The following is a 9,757-nucleotide window of genomic DNA, read 5'->3' on the forward strand; positions in this document are numbered from 1 at the left end:
TATGTGAATGTGTTAACATCATTATTACGAGTTACGACAATCCAGTATATATGCTGACTTCAAAAATACTTTAATGATAAATAAATTTTTTTTTTATCCATTAATGTACACAATAATTTATAGGCACAATTTAAATAAATAAATAGTTATAGAAGGAATTAATATAAAATAATGAATCCTATACAGAAGTCTTTAACACTAGCGTGATCTTCAGGATAACACCCTCCTCCTCCTTCTTGCCATCACCCATCTATGTTGAAATTATATTGGAGAATTCAATCTTCACACATCTGTGTATGCGATTCAGAAGCAGATGAAGTGCAATTTTTCCATGTGCTCTTGTGTTACTACATCGTATATTCTGCAACTGAAGAACACAGCAGTTTAAGTCAATTAAGCGCCTTCTCTTCTAAATATGGTTTAGATCTTGGGATTTTGTGCGTTTTCACAGCTACACAATAGTAATTGGCTGACTCAGATTTGAACTATGTGGTACATGTCACTTGCCCAGTCGTCTGTACAAACTACAAGGGTTTAGGTCTGTATTGTGGATAACAGATGTATAATCAACAAAATAACAGCTTCAGATTTTCACAGTAGCATAGTCACTCACCCGGATGTAGGATTTGAGCAGCCTAGGCAGATTCCACTCCAGATCTTTTAGTCTGAAGTCACTGGCATTAAATGCTGAAAGAATTTTCTCTGCTTTGCAGATCTTTTCAGGCTAGAATTGTCAGATAAAGTGGAAATGGGGCATGGGCACATTTAATAATGCTTAATGCTTCTTAATGCTAGCATGTTTTTTATTTATAAAAATCTGGTTAAATGCATTCTATTTATATCTTAATGAGACTTACAGTACAGAAAAAATCCAGATCATTTACTTTGGCATTAATCTGAGGAAATAAATGTTGAAATGTTGCAAGTTTAGTGTTTTGTCTTGTATTTCTGAATCAGCACATTAGTATAAACAAGCAAAAACAAAAAAAATCTGTCTAGTCTTTACCATTTTGTAAGAGTATTCCCTCACAATTAACTGGCATCTTACCTTCTTAGCATTTAAGGATTGCAGACTTTGATGGATTTCTTGTAGTAGTTTTTTAAGAGGTATTTTCTGATTTGAAAGTACTGCAGTATACGTGATGATGCTCAGAAGGAAAAAGATTAAGCTCTTCATGGTTTAGACAGTACCATTCAGTTATCAGGTCCTAAAGTCTACAGTACTTCACTACCTTAGCAAATGTGCTTAACTTATATGTTTTTCTTTCCCGGAAGTATCGAAGACATCATGATAATGTCATCTGAGGAAACTTATATCACACTTTTGATCTTTTGGTGCAAGTGTAGTCATTAAAAAACTAACAAATCTTTTTTTTTCGGAGGGGGTGGCAGAGTGCAGCTGTTAAGCTTTTAAACTTTGATCATTAACACCCTCTGAGTTCTACTGTTTTGTTTTATGAATAACTACATAAACAATCATTTGATTCTTAGCAGGTCTTAACATAATGTAGAAATTATGTAAAATACTTGAGATGAACAATAAAATGTGACAAATAACATACGTTTGTTTAACAAAATCAAGGCCAAAATGCAGAAGCAGAATGTGAAAATTTCTCCCTTCCTGCTTCATAAGTAGCAGCCTGATGCTGCTATTCAAATGTCCATGATTAACTGAGCATCAGCAAATGTGACCACCTCTATTAAAGCAGAACGTTTGGTGGTTTGCTGCTCTGGAGCTTTCAGGTGTGTTGGCACAATGCTGAGAACATCAGCAGTAATCTTAGAGATGCAATTGTTGCAGTCCCTTCAACCTAGGAAGGGTCAGATTGTTTCCAAACAATCTGAAATCCATAATTTTTCCATTGAGAGATTATTCACAAGTGGAAAAAGTTCAAGACGATTGCCAATTTTAGATTGGATGCAAATTCACCCAAGATCAGACTGTGCAAGGCTTAAAGAGCTGCATCTCTGACTCTAGGCTTTCTTTAGCATATTAATATCTAATGACAGTGCAATTAAGAAAAGACTGATCAAGTATGGCTTGTTTAGAAGGATTGCCAAGAGAAAGCCTTTTCTTTCTGAAATCAACATACTGGCACATCTTATAGTTCACAGTTTGCATCTTGTTAAGTGTCGAAATGAGGACAGATGAGACTAAAGTGGAGACTTGGCCATAATTCACAACAGCACGTTTGCCAAAAATAGTTGTACAGAAAATGTTTTCAAGTTACTGCTGCTAAATGTACAAGCTACTGATTCATGGGTTGCTCTTAGATTTTAGTAAATGACATCCATTTTGGATTCATTTTTGTTATATAAACAATAAAATGACACTGGAATCTGTTGTGTTGCTGTTTATCTGAGTTTGTATTTACCTAATTTTAAGATCCGCTATATTCCAAATGATCTTTTATTGGCCTGATACCACAGAATTCAAAGAGGGTGAACTTTATTCTTCACATGGCTGTAAATCCTGCTTTATGGGTCATGATAACTGTATTGCACTCAGTACCCCAAAATTGGCTATTCAGTAACTTGGTGTCTATTCTAGACCTGTAAATTGGAGAGAACGAAGGCAGGATGCATTTATTGTGGCATTTAGAGGCAATTCCAAAATCTCTGTCCTTATTGCAGTCTATGGTTGTGTGACTGGGAATAAGGGGAAACTGACAGGACCCTTCATAATAATAATAAATAATAATAATAATAATAAAAGTATATATAAGTTGCATGTGTATAGAGCCTTTCACAAAACCCAAGGTCACTTTACAAAGGCACCAAGGTATTAACAGATATATTAACACTTAATATTGCACTTAACTAGGACTTTAATATTTAAAAGCTACTTAAATGTGAAGTCATAATAGTAACCAAAACCTGCATATCGAACCCTTATATTTAGTAAGTAGTGTTACCATAATAATGTGTAACAAGACAGAGCAGAATGCCAGTAATAACTTATTTGTAGTACTCCATAAAACATCATAACATGCTGCACTCAGCAACTTGTAAAGGTGGAAAATGACCATATCACCAGTTGTTTGTGTTTAGCTGATTATAGACAGCTGATTTATTTCAAGGATTCAAGGAGTTTTTATTGTCATTCGCATCACATTTGCATGGGGTGGAACGAAATTTTTTACTCAAGGTCCCGGTAATACAAATATACATTAATTATCTAAAAACAATTTAAGTAAAACAATTTAAAGTAATTTAAAGTGAAGAGCAGTAATGGAAGCGACAATATATATATATATATATATATATATATATATATATATATATATATATATATATATACACACACAGGGCATAATTTAAGCGCAAAACAGTAAGTCCACAATAGCAGCAACATGTTGTAAAGTGACCAGAGTTCAATAAAGTGACCACAGTGAGTAAAGTGACGAACAGTAAAGTGATTTGAACAGTGTCAGAGCAGTGAGTTTGTTAGGTGGAGTTAATGAGTCTCACAGCTTCCGGAATGAAACTGTTCCTCATTCTGGTTGTCCTACACTTTATGCTCCTCAGCCTTCTGCCTGAAGGGAGCGGGACAAAAAGTGAGTGAGCTGGGTGTATGGGGTCCCTCATGTTGCAGGTGGCCCTCTTCCTGCATCTGGAGATATAAATGTCCATGGTGGTGGGGAGGCTGACTCTAACAGTCCAATGCATATTTGTTGCATGAACAATGTATGCCTAATGAAATCATTTACATCGCACAGATTATAATGCTAATATTCAAGTGCTTACAATACATAAAACTGTTAATCACTTCACATTACCACATTATCACTGTTGTCTGCATCATATTGACGTCTGATTGATGTCTGATTGTTTTGTTGTTGATTGCTGTTCAATGCTCAAGTCTACACAGGGGACACAGCTTTGTTGCCTTTGTGTTCATCTGTTTGGACTTGAGAGTATCTTGCTCATATTCCTCACATGTCTTTGTGTATATGAGAACACCCTGCTAACACCATAAGAAACTACTCAAAGCCTGGGTGTAACTTGGACAACCAGCTGTCTTTCTCAACACGTTTCAAAACTGACCAGATCCTGCAGATTTCTTCTCTGCAACATATGGAGAATACAACCCTTTCTTTCTTAGGAAGTCACCCAGGTGCTTTTGCAGTCTCTTGTGATGCCAATGCTGGACTACTGCAACTCCCGACTTGTGGGTCTTTCACTACGGGTCATCAGACCTCTACAACTGATCCAAAATGCTGCAGCACGACTGGTCTTCAATCTCTCCAAGTTCTCACATGTGACTCCTCTGCTGTACTCTCTTCACTGGCTTCCAGTCGCAGCACACATCAGATATAAAACCTTGATACTTGCCCACAAAACACCAAGTTAAAGTCTTACAGAAGACAAAACGCAAGACTATTCTTTGTCCTGGCTCCGAGATGGTGGAACGATCTTCCACTTACTGCACTGAGAGTGCAGAGTCTTGCCGTCTTCAAATAAAGACTATAGACTCACCTGTTTGTTGAGTACTTAAATTGCCACTAATTCAGCAGATAGCACTTGTCCTCGTTCTTAAATTGTTTGTTTATCTTTCTATGGTTATTTGTGCTTCTTGGTATATGTTTTAATTCCTGTTTAAGTGAGCCTGTTGAATTTAAATACCAGGTAATGACTAACTCCTGTAGTTTAGTAGTACTCTGGTTCAAGGGGATCTTGAATTCTGACCTATCCACAGTACAATCTTGGATGTATTCTGTGAACAGTTCAAAGCACTTTGTAAGTCACTCTGGACAAGAGCGTCTGCTAAATGCCCTAAATGTAAATGTATTTGATCTTTGCTATTTGGTTGTGTTTCTCAATGTATGTCATCCCTGCGTGCATCTGACACCCTCCTGCTGAGGAATGTGTGGTATCAGGTCCTACTTTGTACTGTTTGCACCGTGAGTGTTGTAGGAGATTATACACCCCTGAGTTCATAGTGTTGAATGCTTGTTCTTGTATTGCTATGATGTGCCTGCCTGTTTCAGCGATGGGTAGATTTTCTGATGCCAGCCAACTTTTGCTATCTATATATCTAAACTCTATAAAGGGGCTTATCCTGCCATTGCATCTTCTTTGATTCTTTGGTATCTGTGACCCTGATCTATTTGAGAAACACTCTCAGAAGCTCATACTTGGAGGCCATTGCTTGGATCATGAATCATTTGCATTTTTATTCCAAACAGTGTAAATGAGTTGAATCTTCCCCAACGTCTGGCTGGTGAACCTTTGTTGGATGTTGGACTTGTAGGGGAATGCCTTATGTATGTTGAGGATTGTTCTGGTTGTGATACTGACACGTTCTCTTGATTAGTTGATTATGTCTACACATGGTGATGAGTAGGACATTCTGTACCTCAAATGCTGATTCACCGAACCCTTAATATTGTGAAGGCCATTCAATTTTTTTCCATTTCCGTTTATATCTCGGGTGACTAGCAGTATGCAAAAGATAATACCACAGTAAGACAGTTATACTAACATCATGTCTTGCTGACTACTGTGATGGTGCAGATGTTCACTAGTGATCTAGGGTTAGTGTGGGAGTGCAGGAGCATGGATGTCATTAATTACAGAGTCTGGTTAGCAGTTTCATGAATTTACCAAGAATTTTGAAAAGTGTGTGTGTGTGTGTGTGTGTGTGTCTTCTCAAATCTATATCATATCAGTTTGAGTGGTTTAGGAAGGAACGGGGTAGAGGGTGTCAAGATTACAGCCTTCTGAGAAGAAATATTATTAGCAAAGGGAATTATACAGTTACTGAGGTATAATGTATGGTGAGTCATCAACCTTGGAATCTCTCGTAGATCTCTCCATGTGTTTGCACAACGTACTACTCACAAGCAGACCCTGTGGGCTACCTAAGAAGTCTATTGGAATTTCCCTCATTAACCACATCACCCATGACTCCTTATCAAGTGCCACTCATACAGAGGAACTATCTCTGCTTTAGGTTTACTCCTTACACCGTCCTTTAGGCTTTAACTGGATATGCAAGCATAACTCACATGTCAGATATCTAATATTTTGTATGGTCTAATCATTGTTTGAATCACTTTCATTAAATCACATGTTGCCCTAGTGTCCATGAGGGCCCATTCATTCTGACACCACCCCCCTTTAGATATCCCTATTTAATAAGGCTTTCTATATACAAAGTGTTTTAATATTAAGAACATTAAGACTAATAATAAATAATCACTGAGCCACCATGCTTCTATCTCATTGGCTGTGTTCAAAATAGCCTACTACATACAACTGGCGTATTGCTTGGGCCCCAAATCAGTATGCAGTATGCGAATAAAACAAATTTTTCCAGTATGCGAAACATCCCCGGATGACATACTACTTCCGCAAAATATTCCAGTATGCGATCAGAGCTTTCTTCGTGGTGTACTGCATCCCATCATGCAACGCTACGTTCACATGACCTCGTAGTATGCTTTGCTTTTGTTGTATACTGGAAACTGTACTGCATACTAATATGAAGACCAGTATGCAGTATCCAGTATATATTGAGTGCAGTATGCAGTATGTAGTAGGCTATTTTGAACACAGCCATTGTCCATGTTGGTGTCCTTGGGCACAATGTTTTGGTTTTCTGTGCTTTATCATTGACCTTGGTCAGTGCTGTGGCAACCTATGGCAATTGCTTGAATGGGAGGAACTAAAGTAAAAAAAGGGGGTCTCCTGGTTGAGTGGCTGCTTGAAATGCTTGATTTTAGCAAATATCCTCTAGCTTCTTCTGAAAAGAGATCTGCCATGGTTTCAAAATCAGCATCAACAAAGGAAATTTTCTAGATTTATTCTTCTGGATTATTAGTGACCACTGCGCAGTCTCTATATGACATGGAGCAGACTGACCATTGCCATCAAAGAATCTGTGCAGGACATCATGACTCAGACATTTGCAATGATACGACATGATATTAACTTTATGAAAACACCGCTACACCAACTCAATGAGAAGTCCAAACGGACAATTATCATGCAGTGTACCTGTGTGGTGGACATTCAGAAGGCCCATCTAGAAGATGATGGTTTACAGGCAAATTGTTCATAACTGCTATCAGTGCCAGATTGGCAAAATCACATAATTACTTTGAAAGACCATTTCCAGGTAACTTTGAAGGTTAAAATTAAGCAAAGTTAACAGCAATAAAAATATTTCATTAACTTAGTGTTACTCTGTTTAAACATCAAACCTCAGTCTTTTGCTTCATTCGCTGTGACTAAGCCTCCCTTGAACCAGTTTCAGACATATATAAAGTATTAAAGACATACTTGAGTAAAAGTACAAGTACTCTATCAAAAAAGTGACTTGAGTAGAAGTTCAAGTGTTCTTTAAAAACTTTACTTAAGTGGAAGTACAGAAGTATTCAGCATGTTTTGTACTTAAGTATTACAAGTAGTTTATTTTAAAATGTATTACTCAAGTACTGAAAGTAAAAAGTAAAAAGTATTGTGTTTTGTATTAATTACATAGTCTTTATGATTGCCAGCTAATGTTAAATGAATACTGCAGCACGTCATGAACATAATTTAGTTAGTTAGCTAAGACGGCTAACCCAACTAACGCTTACTGATAGCTCAAGCTGGTGTATCTTCCGTGCGTTATATTTGTAACTTACATTGATGTGTTTCTTCAAGATCGAAGGTGAATTTTTGATGGCCGATATTTCACACTCTTTAGGGAGGCAGAGATGGCACTTCATCCTATAGGAATTTACTTTCACTCCAGCAAATGCAAACATTGTCTCTAGGTAGGGCCAGGGGTGGTCTCCTTCCTCACCCTCACCGCCACGATCACTCGTGGGTGTGAAAGGTGGTGGAAGTGGTGAAGGAGGTGTTGCTGGGTTATACTTGACATGTGATTCGAGGCTAACGAAACTCAAGTGTTCAGTGAAGAGTAGGCCGGACGCGACCGGAGAATGCACTCTCATGAGACAGCCTGCTCGCTTGACCCGATGACAGCACCATCCACCGCTCTGGCTCTGGAATATGTGGGTTTGACTCCTAACCAACATGTTTATAATTGCAAACATTTAAACATTGTATTAACTGTAAACATTTTATGTGTACAGCACATAAAAATGTATCGGAGTAAAAGTATTAAACTAGTGGAAAATATGTAGTGAAATAAAAGTAGGAGAAAAAAATAATACTCCAGTACATATATAGCATTTTAATAATAATAATAATAATAATCTTTATTTGTATAGCACCTTTCATACATACATGTAACTCAAAGTGCTTTACAGTATAAATAAAAGAAACATTAAAAGGAGATAAGACAAAGACAAAAAGAAAATGTTAAAAGAAATTAAAGATAAAAATATTAAAATAACATAAAAAGTAAAAAGTGAAGTAAGTAAGATAATAAAAATTAAAGTAAATAAGATAAAACTATTAAGATAGAGTTTCTTAACTAAAAGCGGATCTAAACAGGAATGTTTTGAGACTGCTCTTAAAACTATGCAAGGATGAAATGCCTCTGAGCTCTTCAGGAAGAGAATTCCAGAGCTTTGGGCCATAGTGGCTAAAAGCACCCTCGCCAATCTTTAATTGGCTTTTAGGAATCACCAGTAGATTACTGTTTGAAGACCTGAGAGACCTGACTGGAACATATCTAACCATCATTTCACTTAGGTAAAGAGGGGCAAGACCATGAAGACATTTAAAAACCATGACTAGAACCTTAAAATCTATTCTAAAGCTGACAGGTAACCAGTGCAGTGAGTGGAGTGCGGGTGTAATATGATCTCTCTTTCTCCTGCGGGTCAGAACCCTTGCAGCCGCGTTCTGAACTCGCTGTAGGTGCGAAATAGAGCTCTTTGGAAGAGCAGATAGAACAGCGTTACAATAATCTAACCTTGATGTGATAAATGCATGGACAAGTTTTTCACTGTCAGCAGGAGAGAGCATATCTCGGACCTTAGCGATGTTCCGAAGATGAAAGTAAGCTGTCTTGCATGTAGTCATGGGTGACGCCCAGGTTCTTAACACATTGTCTGGCTTTCAGATTCATTTGATTTAAATAAGTCTGGACATCATTCCTTTGTGAATCACTGCCAAGAACAAGAACCTCTGTCTTCTGTTTATTTAACTGCAGAAAATTGTCAGACATCCATGTCTGTATATCATCTATGCAGTCAAACAGTGAGCAAATTGATTTTAGGGCTTTAGGTTCTAGCGAAATATAAAGTTGAGTGTCATCTGCATATTGATGATAACTAATACCATGTTTATTAATGATGTGTGGTAACGGAAGCATATATAGGTTGAATAGTAACGGCCCAAGAATTGATCCTTGGGGGACGCCACAAGTTATTTTTTGATGTGTGGAGGAAGAGGTACCTAATTGCTACATAGTAATCACGCCCAGTTAGGTACGATCTAAACCAGTCTAAGACTAAGCCACTAAGGCCTACCCAGCTCTGTAGTCGATCAAGAAGTATTTCATGATCAACGGTGTCAAAAGCGGCGCTTAAATCTAGCAGAAAAAGGACTGAGAGTTTGCCTGCATCCTTATTCAATCTCAAGTCATTTACTACCTTAACTAGGGCTGTTTCAGTGCTGTGGAGAGCTCTGAAACCAGATTGAAAAGTGTCATTTATTTGATTTACTTTGACATAGTCATTCAACTGGATTGACACTACTTTTTCAATGATTTTGCTAAGAAAGGAAAGGTTAGATATAGGTCGATAATTATTAAGAATTGTGGGATCAAGATTTCTGTTCTTTAATAGTGGTT

The 9,757-nt window shown here is 37.4% G+C and overlaps 1 long non-coding RNA gene across 1 annotated transcript; it reads right to left on the reverse strand.

Moving 5' to 3' along the window:
• Nucleotides 1-51: 51 nt before the first annotated feature.
• Nucleotides 52-1,196, reverse strand: LOC143514578 (uncharacterized). Its single transcript, XR_013130903.1, has 4 exons — nucleotides 1,049-1,196; nucleotides 858-896; nucleotides 614-724; nucleotides 52-367 (listed from the first exon to the last, which is right to left on the reverse strand). It is a non-coding gene; the product is annotated as an uncharacterized LOC143514578 (long non-coding RNA).
• Nucleotides 1,197-9,757: the final 8,561 nt, after the last annotated feature.

This window comes from Brachyhypopomus gauderio, chromosome 5 (assembly GCF_052324685.1).
Source record: "Brachyhypopomus gauderio isolate BG-103 chromosome 5, BGAUD_0.2, whole genome shotgun sequence".
NCBI lineage: Eukaryota > Metazoa > Chordata > Actinopteri > Gymnotiformes > Hypopomidae > Brachyhypopomus > Brachyhypopomus gauderio.